Below are 17,174 nucleotides of genomic sequence, written 5' to 3' on the forward strand. Positions count from 1 at the left end.
GTTGAGTCCAGTGCCTGTCTTTCATGGTGTGTGATCTGCTCATCTGTGGACCTGAGAATCCCTTTCCTCTGCTGGTGTCATTCACCTTAGCCTAGAGTAGGGGTTGCCCCAGAGTTGCTCATGTGATTGAGATGGGGCTACCTCCCTCTCACTCCTCCCTGCTTGGTGTAGGCATTCCTGGTGTTCTGCCTGGACTTTCCAGCCCCACTAATATGATCCTGTTGAGAAAGAGGTTTTCAGACTCAGCTTCCCAAAGAAACCACCTTGAAGAATGTAAGGTGCCTCCACTGGTTTCTCATGCCTCTGGACTGAGAACTTCCAATGGCTCTTACCTTTGAGGCATCTCTCTCCAGTAAGGGTGGGGACTGTCAGTTCCTCTGCTTCTGCTTCTTCATGAATCTGATTTTCCCTGCTTTCTCCCTTTCAAGAACCCCTCGGAGTTACTGACCAGGTTTTCGACATGAAGGTTCATTATCTGCTATCTCACTGGATTTGGGATGCCCAAACTTCTACCATGCTCCTAGATCCTACAGCTCTACACCATCATTTACTGGGATGCAGAGAATCCCACATGTGCATCTTCTTAGGTATGTTTTCAATTAGCAATAATCGCGCCTCGGATAAACCTCATTGGCTACGGTACTGCCACTGTGCAAAGCTCTTCTTCTTAGGTGTGTTAATTGGTGTTGCACGTGTCACTTCTGATTTCTAATTTTATAATTAATCACTATGAACATCATTATACACATATCCTGGATCACTTAATATTTCTTAAGATAAATTGTGGAAGGAGAGCCAGTACAAGATGGTGGAGGAGTAGAAGACCTTAGTTTTGTCTGGTCCCAGGAATTCAGCTAGATATCTATTAAATCATTCTGAATACCAGTGAACTCAACCAGAGATATAAGAAAAAAATAGCTGAAACCCTACAAATAGAAGAGTGACCACTATCTGCAAGGTAGGAAGTGCACAGAAGTGAATCCAAGGTGATATATGGGAAGATAAACCACAGGGGGAGGGAGTCTTAGTAAGGTGACACTGGAAAGTGATTTATCAGTGGAGCACAAAATCAGAACTTTTAGAAGTCTGCTCTGGTGAGGGACATCCCTGCCTGAAAGGCCCTCAGGTGGTGAATGGGGTATAATCCTAGGTGGGACAGTGTGGTCTCAGGATCCTCAGGGTCACTGGAAGACTGAGGGTCCCTGAGTGTGGCAGAGTTCCCAGGCATCGGAGTGAGGAAGTCAGCTGCCATCAGTGAGCCAGCATTGGACTTTCAGCTCAGAGTTGCCATAAACCATGAATTGTGGAATAGTCAGGCAACTGTTCCCCTAAGCAGGGGCCCAAGAAACAGCAGAACAAGCAAGACACCTCCTGCCCTTCCTCCCCTGGGAGGAACAGTGTGGGAGCATGCCCAAGAGTCTACAGGGTTTGGAGACTCGAAATGGGATCCAGTGCCTAAGATAGAAATGCTCAGTCACAAGCTGGGTGGGCACAGATTGTGAATGGAGACCAGGGAGACGGAAGTGATTGACTGTTTTTCCCTGAGGGAGGAAAGTGGGGTGGGAGGAGTGAGGTCCTGAGCTTGAGAGCTGAGGCTCTGGGGATAGAGATTGGAAGGGCACCATGTTCATTCTCACCCTCTAAAGTTGCGTGGAAAGTCTTCAGGAAACAAAACCACAGAGAACAAACCAGAACAGATTATTTAGCTTGGTCCCTGGCAAGGGCAGTTCAATTCTGTCCAGGGCAAATACACTTGAGAATCAATGCAACAGGCCCCTCCCCCAGAAGATCAGCAAGAACATCCAGCTGACACCAAGTTTATTGATTGCTGAGAACTGCAAAACTTTAGCACTGGGGGAATATAGAATATAGAATTCATGGTTATCTACCCATAATTCTTTAGTCTTTCAATTTTGTTTTTTTCTCTTTCCCTTTTCAACCAATTTCTTATTTTATCAACTCATTTTTTCAAATCTTTTTTAATTTTCATTTTTACAATTTCATTCTATCCTTCATATTAAATTATATTTAATATTGTGTGTGTGTGTGTGTGTATGTGTAAGTTTTTCCTTCTACAATTTTGGGTTGCAGTTTCTCCTAACAGAACAAAATACACCCAGAAACTAGTGTATGGCTCTGTTCTCTTCACCTGTATGATCATGTTCATTCTCTTTTTTTTTCTTCTTTTTGTTTTGTTTTGTTAAAGTCTTCTTTTTTAAAATTTTCATCTTTAGAGCTACATTCTATCCTTCCAATGTATTTATTATACATATATATATATATATATATATATGCGCATGTGTGTGTGTGTGTGTTTGTGTGTGTGTATGCTATAATGCCCTTCCTCATCTCTTATTATAGTATTTGGGGTATCAGATTGGATTAAAAAATAAACAAGACCCATCAATATGCTGTCTGCAAGAGACTCATTTTAGACCCAAAGACACCTCTAGATTTAAAATGAGGTTGTGGAAAGCCATTCATCATGCTAATGGACATCAAAAAAAAAAAAAAAAAAGCTGGGATGGTAATCTTTATATTAGACAAATTAGATTTTAAACCAAAGAATGTAATAAGAGATGAGAAAGGACATTATATCATAATTAAAGAGTCTTTCAACAGTAACATCTAACAATTTTGAATACCTATGCCCCCAACATGGGAGCAGCCAATTATATAAACCAATTAATAACAAAATTAAAGAAACACATTGATAATAATACAATAATAGTAGGGGACTTTAACACCCCACTCACTGCAATGGACAGATCATCTAAGCAGATCAAAAACAAAACAAGGGTTTTGAATAACATACTCGACCAGATGGACTTCACATATATATTCAGAACATTCCAACCTAAAGCAACAGAATACACATTCCTCTCAAGTGCATATGGAACATTCTCAGAACAGATCACATATTGGTTACAAATCAGATATCAACCAGTACCAAAGATTGGAGCCATTCCCTGCATATTTTCAGGCCACAGTGATTTGAAACTAGAAATCAACCACAAGAGGAAAGTTGGAAATAATTCAAATACGTGGAGACTAAAGAGCATCCTCCTAAAGAATGAATGGGTCAACTGGGAAATTAAAGAAGAATTTTAAAAATTCATGGAAACAAATGAAAATGAAAATACAACTGTTCAAAATCGTTGGGACACAGCAAAGGCAGTCCTGAGAGGAAAGTATATAGCAATACAAGACTTTCTCAAGAAACAAGAAATGTCTCAAATACACAACCTAACCTTACACCTAAAGAAAATGGACAAAGAATAGCAAAGGAAACCTGAACCCAGCAGGAGAAGAGAAATAATAAAGATTGGAGCAGAAATCAATGAAATAGAAACCAAATGAACAATAGAACATACCAATGAAACTAGGAGCTGGTTCTTTGGAAGAATTAATAATATTGATAAGCCCATGGCCAGATTTATCAAAAAGAAAAGAGAAAGGACCCAAATAAATAAAATCATGAATGAAAGAGGAGAGATCACAACCAACATCAAAGAAATGCAAACAATTATAAGAACATATTATGAGCAACTATATACCAACAAACTAGGCAATCTGGAAGAAATGGATGCATCCCTAGAGAGTATAGACTACCAAAACTGAACCAGGAAGAAATGGAAAACCTGAACAGACCCATAACCAGCTAGGAAATTGAAGAAGTAATCAAAAATCTTCCCACCAAAAAAGGAGCCCAGAGCTGGACAACTTCCCAGGGAAATTCTACCAACCATTCAAAGAAAAACTAATACCTATTCTTCTGAAGCACTTTCAAACAAAGAGAAATGGAAGGAAAACTTCTGTACTCTTTCTGTGAGGCCAGAATTATCTTGATCTCAAAACCAAAGACCCCATCAAAAAGGAGAATTACAGACCAATATCCCCTGATGAACATGGATATAAAAATTCTCACCAAGACCCTAGCCAATAGGATCGAACAGTACATTAAAAGGATTATTCATTATGACCAAGTGGGATTTATTCCTGGGATGCAAGTTTGGTTCAACATCTGCAAATCAATCAATGTTATAGAGTACATAAATAAAAGAAAGGACAAGAACCATATGATCCTCCCAATAGATGCAGAAAAAGCATTTGACAAAGTATAGCATCCTTTCTTGATTAAAACTCCTCACAGTGGAGAGATAGAGGGAACATGCCACAATATCATAAAAGCCATCTATGAAAAGTCCACAAACAAATACCATTTTCAATGGGGAAAACTGAGAACTTTTCCCCTAAGGTCAGGAACACAGCAAGGATGTCCACTATCACCACTGCTGTTCAACATAGTACTAGAAGTCCTAGACTCACCAATCAGACAAGAAGAAGAAATAAAAGGTATCTGAATCAGCAAAGAAGACGTCAAACTCTTACTTTTAGCAAATGACATGATACACTATGTGGAAAACCCAATATTCTACCCCAAAACTACTAGAATCATACAGGAATTCAGCAAAGTGGCAGGATGTAAAATCAATGCACAGAAATAAAGTACATTTCTATACACAAACAATAAGACAGAAGAAAGAGAAATTAGAGTCAGTCCCATTTACTATAGCACCAAAAACCATAAGAACCTAGGAATAAACCTAACCAAAGACGCAATGATATGTACTCAGAAAACTATAGAATGCTCCTGAATGAATTTGAGGAAGACACAAAGAAATGGAAAAACATTTCATGTTCATGAATTGGAAGAAAAAATATTACTAAAATATCTATACTAACTAGAGCAATCTATAATTCAGTGCAATCCCTATCATACCATCAGCTTTTTCACAGAGCTGGAACAAATAATCCTAAAATTTGTATGGAAACAGAAAAGACCCCAAATCACCAGGAGATGTTTAAAAAGAAAACTGAAGCTGGTGGCATTACAATTCTGGACTTCAAGCTCTATTACAAAGCTATAATCATCAAGACGGTATGGTACTGCCAAAAACAAAAACAAAAACAAAAAACCAGACAGATCAGTGGAACAGAAGAGAGAACCCAGAAATGGACCCTCAACTCTGTGTACCAATTTTGAGAAAGCAGGAAAGAATGTCCAATTGAAAAAATACTGTCTTTTCATCAAGTGGCATTGGGAAAATTGGACAGCCACATGCAGAAGAATTAAAACTGGACATTTTCCTTATGCCATACACAAAAATGGACTCAAAATGGATGGAAGACCTGAATATGAGACAAGAATCCATCAAAATCTTAGAGGAGAACACAAGCAGGAACTTTTGTGACCTCAGCTGCAGCAACTTCTTACTAGATATATCTCCAAAGGCAAGGAAAACAACAGCAAAACTGAATTATTAGGACTTCATCAAGATAAAATCTTTTGCACAGCAAAGGAAACAGTTGATAAAAAACAAAAGACAATTGAAGGAATGGAAGATATTTGCAAATGACATATCAGATAAAGGGCTAGTATCTAAAATGTATAAAGAACTTACCAAACTCAATACCCAAAGAACACATAATCTAATCAAGAAATGGGCAGAAGACATGAACAGACATTTCTGCAAAGAAGACGTCCAAATGGCCAACAGCCACATGAAAAAATGCTCAACATCAATTGTCTCAGAAAAATACAAATCAAAACCACCCTGAAATACCACCTCACACCAGTTAGAATGGCTAAAATTAACCACTCAGGAAACAAGAGTTGTTAGTGAGGATGCAAAGAAAGGGGAATCCTCTTACACTGTTGGTGGGAATTCAAGCTGATGTAGCTACTCAGAGAAACTGTATGGAGGTTCCTCAAAAGCTTGAATATAGAACTACCCTATGACCTACCAATTGCACTACTGGGTATTTATCCCAAAGACACAAATGTAGTGATTTGAAGGGGCAGCTGCACCCTAGTCTTTACACCAGAAATGTCCACAATAGCCAAACTATGGAAAGACCTCAGATGTCCATCGACAGATGAATGGATAAAGAAGATGTGGTATATAAGTGTGTGTGTGTGTGTGTGTGTGTGTGTGTGTGTGATGAAATACTACTCAGCCATCAAAAAGAATGAAATTTTTCCATTTGCAAAGATGTGGATGAAACTAGAGGGTGTTATGCTAAGTGAAATAAATAAATCAGAGAAAGACAAGTATCATATGATATCACTGATAGGTGGAATCTAAGAAACAAAACCAAGGATCATAGAGGAAGAGAGGAAAAAATAAAACAAGATGAAATCAGAGAGGGATACAAAGTGTAAGAGAAACAAACTAAAGGTTGATGGAAGGAAGGGGTGGGGGGGTCACTGGGTGACAGGCATTAAGGAGGGCACGTGATGTAATGAGTACTGGGTATTATATAAGACTGATGAATCACTGACCTCTACCTCTGAAACCAGTAATACATTATATGTTAATTGGATTTAAATAATAAAAAATAATTAATTTAGAAAAGAAAAAGAAAAAAGAAAGAAAAGGTAGTTCTATGAAACCAATATTAGAAGACCACCACAGAGTGGGTGAAGGAAAACAAGTCATAGGTGGTATATACTAATAATATATCTTTTCTTTAAAAAAAGGGATGTGCATGTACATGTATACATATATGTGCGTGCCTGTAGGTGTGTACCAAAGGAGATTGTGAACAGCACAAACTATTAATATGGTTACCTCTAAAGACAGAAATAAAAAAAGATAAACTGTGGAAGGAGATTTACTGGCTTGAACCATATGACCGTCTATACATGGCCATAGATATTATCAACCCAGCATCCTCATTAGTCACATATGTTCACATTCCCACCGTCTACAGAGAGAACTTGTTTCTCACTTTTTTACCATCCAATTAGGACAACCTCTATGCTTGAATTTTTCTGCCTAATGAATTTGACTTTGGAATCTAATTAAGGATGCCTGGACTCTTAGCCTGAATTTGTCCTGTGACCTTGCAGTTGGACTTTGTCTGATAAACTTACTAAGACATGGTTCTGTCATAAGATACGCTCTGAATAGATTATTAGAGCTAATCACCCATTGCTGAGCCCTTGATTCTGGCCTCTGCCAATTTTCCACATTGGTCTGTGACCCTGGCCTTTTCAGACTTACAGCCTTGGTAGCCCAGAAAGGGCTAGTCCATCATGGATTTGTGCTCATGGTGACTCATGCCTTTGTGATCTGCTTAATCTTTTTAACTCATTAAAATCCCAAACTATAGACATCTCTCATTTTATTACATTTCTTTTTGTTGTGCTTTTCAGATACTGTAATTTTTATAAATCGAAGGTCTGTAGCAACCCTCCATCAAGCAAGGGTATAGGCACCATGTTTCCAACAGCAATTGCTCACTCCATGTCTCTGTGTCACATTTTGGTAATTCTCACACTATTCCAACCTTTTTTGTTATTATTATATTTGTGAACTTGGTCAAGAAATGTTCTCTGTGTTTTGACTTCTCCACTGACTGGTCATTCCTCCCATCTCTCTCCCCCTCCTCGGGCCTCCTTGTTCCCTGAAACACAACAATGTTGAAATTAGGCTAATTAATAGCCTTGCAATGGCCTGTAAGTGTTCAAGTGAAGGGAAGTGTTGCACATCTCTCATTTTAAATCAGAAGCTAGAAATGATTAAACTTAATGAGGAAGACATGTTGAAAATCGACATAAGCTGAAAACTATACCTCTTGTACCAAACAGTTGGCCAACTTATGAATGCAAAGGAAAAGTTCTTAAAAGAAATTAAAAGTGCTACTCTAGTGAACACACAAAATATAAGAAAGCAAAACAGCCTTATTGCTGATATGGAAAAGTTTTGGTGGTCTGGATAAAAGGTCAAACCAGCCACAACATTCCCTAGAGCCAAAGCCTAATCCAGAGCAAGGCCCCAACTATCTTCAATTCTGTGAGGGCTGAGAGAGGTATGGAAGCCGCAGAAGAAAAGTTTGAAGTTCACAGAGATTGGTTCATGAGGTTTAAGGAAGGAAACTACCTCCGTAACAGAACAGTATAGGGAGCGGCAGCAGGGGCTAATGCAGAAACTATAGCAAGTTATCCAGAAGATCTAGCTAATCAATGAAGGAAGCTATACTCAACAACAGATATCTAATGTAGATGGAAACAGCCTTCTACTGGGAAAAACTGCCATTTAGGGATTTCATACTTAGGAGAAGTTGATGCCTGGACTTCAAAATTTCAAAGCACAGGCTGACTCTCTTGTTAAAGGTTCATGCAGCTGGTGGCTTAAGCCAATGTTCATTTACCATTCCAAAATTCCTAGAGCCCTTAACGATTATTACTCTGCCTGGGCTCTGTCACTGGAAGAACAAAGCCTGGATAGCAGCATGTCTGTTTACAACATGGTTTACGGAGTATTTATTTATTTATTTACTTTTAAGATTTTATTTATTTGTTTGACAAACAGAGATCACAAGTAGGCAGAGAGGCAGGCAGAGAGAGAGAAAGGGAAGCAGGCTCCCTGTTGAGCAGAGAGCCCGACGCCCGGCTCGCTCCCAGGAACCTGAGACCATGACCTGAGCTGAAGGCAGAGTCTTTAACCCGTTGAGCCACCCAGGTGCCCCTACTGAGTATTTAAAGCCCAATGGTGAAATCGCTGCTCAGAAAAAAATGTTCCTCTTATAATATTACTCTTAGACAATGCATCTGTTCATCCAAGAGCTCTGATAGAGATGTACAGTGAGATTAATGTTGTTTTCATGTCTGCTGAAATAACATCCATTCGCAGCCCATGGATTAAGGTGTTATTTTGACTTTTAAGACTTATTTAAGAAATACATTTTAAGGCTATAGCTGCAATAGACAATAACAGATACTGGCAAAGTTAATCAAAATTCTTCTGGAAAGCAATTACCATGGTAGATGCCAGTAAGAACATTCATGATTCATTGGGAAGAGGTCAAAATATTAATATTGAACAGGAGTTGGAAGAAGTTGATTCCAGCCCTCATGAATGACTTTGAGGGGTTCAAGACTACAGTGTAGGAGATAACTGCTGATGTGGTGGAAACAGCAAGAGAACTAGACTCAGAAGCAGAGCCAGAGGATGTAGCTAAGTTGCTGCAATCTCATGATAAAACTTTAACAGATGAGGAGTTGCTTCCTTCTTTTATTAACATATAATGTATTATTTGTTTCAGGGGTGCAGGTCTGTGATTCATCAGTCTTACACAATTCAAAGAACTCACCATAGCACATACCCTCTCCAGTGTCCATCACCCAGCCACCCCACTCCCCCACCCCGCCCCGCCTCCAGCAAATCTCAGTTTGTTTCCTGAGATTAAGAGTCTCCTATGATTTGTCTCCCTCTCTGGTTTCATCTTATTTCATCTTTCCCTCCCTTGCCCTATGATCCTCTGTCTTGTTTCTCAAATTCCGCATATCCATGAGATCATATGATAATTGATCTCTGATTAATCAGAGATCAATTGATCTCAGATCAGATCAATAATTGATCTGACCAATCTCTGATTGACTTATTTCACTTAGCATAATAGTGAGGAATTGCTTCTTATGGATGAGCAAAGAGTAGTTTCTTGAGATGGCACCTACTCCTGGTGAAGATGCTGTGAAGATTGTTGAAATGACAACAGAAGTTTTAGAATAGCACCTAAGCTTAATTGACAAAGTAGCAGAAAAGTTTGAGAAGACTGACTCCAGTTGTGAGACAAGTTTCATAGTCTTATTTTAAGAAGTTGTCACAGCCACCCCAGCCTTCAGCAGCCACCACCCTGGTCAGTCAGCAGCCATCAACACTAATGCAAGACCCTTCATCAGCAAAAAGATTATGACTCACTGAAAGCTCTGATGATGGTTATCATTTTTTAACCATAAAGTATTTTTAATTAAGGTATATACATTATTTTAGACATAAGTCTATTGCACACTTAATAAACTACAGTATAGCATAAACATAATTGTGGTGTGCACTGGGAAACTAAAAATTTCATTTGACTCACTTTTTTCGCAATATTTGCTTTATTGTGGTGGTCTGGAACTGAACCTACATCTCTGAGGTCTGCCCATACTCTATAAAGCACCACCACACTGCGCATGAGGGAATCGTGTTTTTGAGAAATTGACTAACTTGCCTGGGACAAATCCAGGGTTTCCACGCCAATCCAGCTACTTGCAAAGCCTAAATCACTATGATGGTTGTTGAAAAGGTCCCGACGGCAGCCCACGAGGATCCCAATCTTCAATCCCTGACAACTGTCACCGTAGAAAGTACATATAATAAGTAAGGGAAGCGATAAATTCTGATGAAGACGTCAGACATAACCTCCAAGCTGACTACAACCTCCTTTCAAATATCAGCTCTCAGGAAAACCATTGTAAACACTACAAAGACGGGGTTGTTAGATGTTTTGTGGTGAGTCCCCTGTGCCCAGAATGCATATTAGAGGCACAGAGGTATTCTTTTTAATAAAAGAACAAATGCTTCTTTGTTGAATCTATTAGCTCAGAAGAGGAGGAAAGGCAAATGGAGTGGAACGAAATGAAGAGTATGTGCATTTATTCTGAGAAGCACCATGTTTTACACCACTTTCCATCAAGCAGCAAGCACTGGAGGCACCTACGTGGCTCAGTCAATTAAACATCTGCCTTCGGCTCGGGTTCTGATCTCAGGATCCTGGGATTGAGTCCCACAGAGGGCTCCCAGCTCCGTGAGGAGTCTGCTTCTCCCTCTGCCTGCTCTGTCTGCCAGTCCCCCTGCTTGTGCTCTCTGACAGATAAGTAAATAAAATCTTAAAAAAAAAAAAAAAGAAAACATTTGTTTGTCCTCTCCCTAGACACTGCACCCACAGCCTACTTCTAGTAAAACTCAAGGCCTTTTTAGTCAATGAGCTAAGGTAAAAAAAAAAAAAAAAAAAAAAAAAAAAAAAAAATCCTCCTAAAGAGGGAGATTTTGCCGTTGTTTTGAGTTTAGGGATGTATGAGCTTAGTACAGGTATGTCCAAGGATGGAACCTGAACCACGGGAGCTATGGAGATCAATGGATCAATGAGTCCACATGGGGTTGTTGGGAGCAAATGCCTGGGAGTACATGATCCTAACCAGGGATAGGACATGAGAAGCCCCAGTGAGCATGACCCATGAGAAATCACCAACAGAGTCCACTGTGAAATCCTGCCGAGATCTGAAAGGACCTCACCCTGATCACAACAGCACAAAGCAAGTGAAAACTTCCCTGCCATCCCAACACAAAGCAAGTGAAAACTTCCCTGCCATCCCCATGGCAACCACTACGCAGCCTCACCCTCCCCCTTCCCCCAACCTGGAGGATTTCTGAGCTGAAATGTGTCTCAGAGACAGCAAGGTAAAGAGATAGGCATTCAATACCCCACCTCCCAGGTGACCAGCCACAGTACAACCCAAAAGGAGAGTAAGCCTTTGAAAGAGCTCAAAGATTCTAATCATCACATGGGCCAGACACAGCAAACACTAAACTCGGGTGGGGTTCCTGACTTAATGTGCTTAGAAGGCTTCTTTTTGTAACCTGGGAAGTCAACCCATCAAGGACACTCAAAAGGGGATGAGGAGGAAGACATAAAGGCATGATATCTGGCTTGTTCTGGCCAAACCTCCATCACCTGGTCAAAGAATGGTCCGCACCTGCAGAGGAATACTTTGTGGGCATCCATGTCACTTCAGTCCATCCTCACAGTCTGAGGGGTTTCAGGATATTACATAACCACCAATTTCCCCTCAACAGTGTGTTCTTTGAATTTCTGACAATTACTCTGTGTAGTAGCAAGGCATGCCAAGTAGAATAGCTAGAGATCAAAGGGAAGGGACACATTCGTGCGGGGGAAGAGATATGAAATCTGAAGTCTGACTTTGCCAAGATATATGGAAAAGTGCATCTCAGAAATACAAATCAGATGTGTTTAGGGGAATCGAAGTGAGAGAAACATAGCATGTAATCGGGGATGATTAAAAATCCTCCTTAAGGAATTGTTCTTTAAGGTTCCAATCTGGATTGGTAGTCATTTGGAAACATTTTAGCCAGTGTATTTGTTTCTTGCTAAATTTTGTTCTCTACAAAAATGGAGAGTATTTTTGGCAGAGGAGCATTGCTTTCAGCAATAAATATGTGTCTGAACATTTGCAAATAAAATACCATCCGAAATATCTCAAGAAAGGTTGTTGTTTAAGAGGTCTCATCCCATAAAACACTTTTATAGCTGCTTAGATGAGGTAATTAGCTGTAACTAGAAATAAGAGGTAATAGGTTGGTTGACAGAATCAGTACCATATGGGTTTCAATGAACTAGAAAGCTTAGCCAAGCCAACTAGGTAATGTTCCACAGGAATTTAACAATACATGGGAGAAGGGCTTGGAACAGCAGGAACATGTGGCTTGGAGAAAAGAAAATGTATGTGAGGGAAGGCAGTATGGCTAGATGTGTCTCTGAGTACTCAGAGGGCTCTTTTCTGGGGAGAGATGAGCCCTGCATTGATACACCGTGGAATGGGAACAGTTAGGATTGACAGGGGCACCTGCAATGAAACTGTGGCCTGTTCACTATAACAAATAACTAGAAGAGCCCAAGCAATCCCAGGACAGGACTTACTCAGGTGCAAAGAGTTCTCTGTCTGTGGCAGGATCAAGCAGAGATAGCAATGAGAAGAGCTCAGGACTCCATGAGTGAATGGGCCAGTCAGTGTCTTCCAATGGTTGCTTTGCAGTAGTGAGCTCCCAGGTTTTGGAAGCATTCAAGCACCAACTGAACATCAACTGGCAGAAATCCCAGCCGGGCAAGGATGGATGGTCAGCATTTTCCAAACCCATTCTGCAGACTCAGCTTGGCTGGCTATGCCAGCATCCTCTGGGAAACTTTTCAAAAGGACAAAATTTCAAGCCCAGTCACAAAAATTCGGATGCCGTTCTGGGGTGGAACTAGTGGTATTGGCAAATGTTGAAAAACAGCTCTCCAGAACACAAAAACGTCCTCATTTGTAGCGCTTGCTGATTTCCATGGTGTAAATACTCCCACTGTGGCCAATTTCAGGCTATCAGTGTGGAGTCTGAATGCAGGGTAGGCAAAAAAATGCAAGGAAGCCACCGTCACATCATATTCTCACCAGACAGACACAGTGGATGAAATTCACCTGAAACACATCAATAATGGAATTGTGAAATAGTTAGAAATGATGAACTTTGGATAACTATTACCTTTCTTTTAATATGGTTTGTTTCATTGGAGGTTTTGTAATTTACTATTTAATAATGGCTGTGTTTAATACCTGGCTCAGGAGAATCCTGAAGGTTTAACAGTCAATCAGCTTTCAGGAGCAGGTCCAAGCAAGCTACAGCATCCCCACATGGCCCCCAAATCAGGCCTTGAACACCCCCCATGCCAGCTTCTGCCACGAAATCTGGACAAGTTCAATGGGCCCTTTCTGCCTTGAGGTTATGTGGCCTCCCTATTCCACGGCCAAGGACAAGGAAGCCACTCTGCATCAAGCAGTGAGCCACCCCCACCCAGGACTGCTTGGGCATTTCAAGGCTCAGCAGGTCTGTTTTCCTGTAACTTAGGCTGCCTCTCCAAGCAGCCTGTCCTTTGCCTGGTCTTTGGTAGCTTTCGGAACTATCTCTGGGCTACTACAGGCCTCATGAAGGGAAGGTTTTAAAATAACCATCCTCGAAGAAAGTAACTCTAATTTCATGTGGACAATGAGAGAAAGTTGACAGGATAAAGCTGGGATCTCAGAGCAGACCTCCAGGAGGAGTGTTGCAAGAGGGAAGGGACTTTGATCTCACACTGCCCTGGCTCCAACGTGGGACTAGTGCAGGCACATGGTGGGCGAGGCACAGGGTGGGTGAGCCTGGAATGTTGAGCAGAGGAAAGAGAGGCAGGAGGGAAGGAAAGAGGGAGAGACTACGTGAGGGCGATCTGGCTGTGACGACATCTGTCACCCCATTAATCCCCAGGGTTGATTCAGCTGATCTGGCTGGCTAGGCGGGCGTCCCCTTCCTCCCTCACCGCTCCATGTGTGTGTGCTCTGTTGAAGAGGACGACCTTCCCCAATAGAGGAGAGGACCGTTCTTCCATCAGAGAGAGAGAGAGAGGAAAAATAAAAGGAGAGAGGGGGGAAGAAAGTGAAAAGAGGGGAGAGACGGAGGTAAAAGAGAAAGAGAAACATCACTGGGAATGGGATGTTGGGAGGGAGGAGGAGAAAGAGGGAGGAGGGGGGAAAAGGAGGAAGAAGAAGTGAAGTGGAAGGACATGGAGGGGAAAGAGAGAGTGGGGGAGGGGAGAAGGAGAGGTAAGGGAATGGAAGGACGAGGGAGGGTCAGGAGGAAAAGAAGGAAGTATTTCCTTTGAGGGGATTCAGTATATGATGAGAAATAGTACTAGATCAGCTTTGCCCTAAAAGAATGTAACCTTTAAAAAAAATGATCAGTGGGATGCCTAGGTGGCTCATTAGGTTAAGGGTCATGCTCCTGGTTTCAACTCAGGTCATGATCTCAGGGTTAATGAGATCCAACCTTGTGTCAACCTCTCACTCAGTGCAGAGTCTGCTGGGGATTCTCTCCCCCTCCCTCTCCTCCTCTCCTGCTCATGTTCTTGTGTGTGTGATCTCTCTCTCTCTCTCTCTTTCTCTCTGTCTCAAAAAAATAATGAATAAATAAATAAATAAATAAATAAATAAATATTTCAAAATGGTCAGATAGCCCCCGGATTCCCAGCACTTTGTCACTTTGGCACTCCTGGCGCTCCTAAATTCAAGGTCTCCCCCTCCCAGCTTTTCAGGAACACTTTAGAGATTGTCCCAGGTCTGTACTAACAAGTACAAAGTTCTCTAATGAACCTGTGTCATCAGCCTGGAGGTTACTGTGGGCCTTTCTACCTCACTCAGGCTCCCATTGCTCAAGCCTGCTGCCTAAAAGCAACCTCTTCAGTATAGACATTTCCCCTCCAGGTAGGGGAGCTTAGTTCCTTTTTCCCTGCTGAGGGCAAGCTGGACTCCATGAAAATGAAACACAGTGACTTCATGGTGGAGAAACCTGGCAGATAGCACCTTCTCCAACATGGTCATCATCCACATTCTGGGAGGGGAAGGCACTGAGCTTCCATGGGCTTCTTCCTGCATCCATAGTCATGAGGTTACATCAGAAAAGCCAGATTGGGGCTGTTCTGGAATTCCCACTCAGGATGGATATGGGGTCTCTAGCTGGCTGACAAGCCTGGTGTAAACCCTTCTGTGCAGTGAGCTGTCCTCAGATTTTAAATGTGGAGGCTGGTGACTAGACACCAACCCAACTTGGGATATGTTGTATGGGACCCCAGTGGACCTGGGTCCTTCAGAGATGGGGCTCCCCGGCACTAGTTTTCTCTGCTAGACTCCCCTCACTGTCTCTATCCTGAGGGCTGCCTGCTTCTGGGAGACACATTTGGCTGGGCTTCTCTATGGATCTGTCTCTCTGAGGCCACAGGAGGGAACCCTGGGTGGTGCTCTGAGCCTCTGATGACCCAGGGTCCAGGAAGTTCCCTCCCTTCTGGGGAAGGAGAGGAAGGAGCACTTTTGGGTGGGACTCATGACCTCCCCAGCTAAGTAGGAAAGGCAGCCAGGGATAGGCAACCATATGTAATATAAACTGTGGGCCAGGCCCCAAAGCAGGTGTTACAGGGAAGGAAAGCTTTCATCTGATGTGACCCAACAGGCCTGCACTCTGACCAGCTCATGTCCAAAATGTGCTGACTATGTATTCCTTTCTAGGGCTGCTGTGAGAAATTACCAAAACATAGATGGTTTAAAGCAACAGAAATGGGTCCTCTCAGAGTCCTGGAGGCCACAAGTCCAAAATTAAGGTGCCAGCAGGGCTATACTTCCTCTGGAGGCACGAGGGGAAGGTCCTTCCTTGCCTCTGCCAGCTTTGGGGAGCCCCAGGTAGCATCACTCAGTCTCTGCTGAATCATCACATAGCCTTCCCTGTGAACATCTGTATCTGTGTCTCTTCTCCTTTTATGAGGATGAAGGCCCACCCAACTCCAGTAGGACCCCTCCTTGACTAACTTCAGCAATAACTCCATGAGATGTCACCTTTCTTGGTCACATGCTGAGGTTCTGAGTTTCTGGGGGGGGGGGACAGGAATGTTGGGAGATGCTGTTCAATCCAGGAGAGTGTGGACCCCACATCTGACATATAAACAGGAGGCAAACAAGGGGCACTAGCTCATAGCAGATGACTGAGACTCCCCAGCTATTGTAGCAAACCCCCACATCCCATGCCAGCCTCCAGTCCCAGCCCTGCCACAAAGCACCCACATGACGGTCGATGCTACTTCATTCTTCTAAACCCAAGTTCCTCATCTCAAAATAAAGATGTCACTTATAAAGCATGGAAAATGCTGGGCATTTTCAGGGCTCAATCCACAGTGAGTCTGACTAGCTTATCTGGGCTAGCAACAGGAAGGGTGTGCGTGAAAATACCCGGGAACACATCTCATGCTTGTCATTCTGCATTTGCCATTAATAACAAGAACACATAAATTTCAGAGTTCAAACTGGGAAGGCTTATTTCAAGTATTCCCATCCTGCTCTTTCAAACAGCTCTCCCTCCCCTAGTCCGGCCCGTCCTCCAGTGTCACTCATCACTGATAAGACCTGGAAGACATCGCTGACCCTGGGAGCACAGACTTTATGGACGCAGAAACAGATGCCTCTGTCAGTGGTGAAACAGGACAAAGGTGGGTGAGGAGATGGGCCCAGACCCTCCCACTTCCTCCAGGACCTACCCTCCATCCTGGCTAGAGCACAAGGGAACCACACCCACTGAAGAAGGAAGCTCTTTCCACCCTGGGCCCCAAGACACACCTGTTCTCACCCCCTGAGAATCAAGAGTCCTGGTGTCAGTCCAGGGAAACACCGGTCACTCCTTTCTGAAAGGAAAAGCAAAAGACCTATTGCTTATGTGGGCAGAAAACCCACTTAGCTACTTAAGTAAACAGCTGGTCCTCACTCATGTCTGCATACCCAGCTCCGAAGGACTGTGATCCCATAGTGCTTCACAGTTAGGAAGAATGCTTAGCACATAACATTGTTTCATCTTGGTCCTCACAGAGTCCCATAACCCAAAATAGGCCACATTTCCATCTTCCATCTCTAGATGGAAAAAACCTAAGGCTCAGAGTGGCTGAGTGTCAGAGCCTGGACTGATCCTGGGCTCTGATTCAGACCCTGGGTGCCA

The 17,174-nt window shown here is 42.4% G+C and overlaps 1 non-coding gene across 1 annotated transcript; it reads right to left on the minus strand.

The window, feature by feature from the left end:
* Window positions 1-522: 522 nt before the first annotated feature.
* On the minus strand, window positions 523-660 carry LOC116868806. The gene has a single exon (XR_004382890.1). It is a non-coding gene; the product is annotated as a U4 spliceosomal RNA (small nuclear RNA).
* Window positions 661-17,174: the final 16,514 nt, after the last annotated feature.

The sequence above is a fragment of the Lontra canadensis genome, unplaced genomic scaffold (assembly GCF_010015895.1).
Source record: "Lontra canadensis isolate GAN:19392208 unplaced genomic scaffold, GSC_riverotter_1.0 scaffold16, whole genome shotgun sequence".
Taxonomy (NCBI): Eukaryota; Metazoa; Chordata; class Mammalia; order Carnivora; family Mustelidae; genus Lontra; species Lontra canadensis.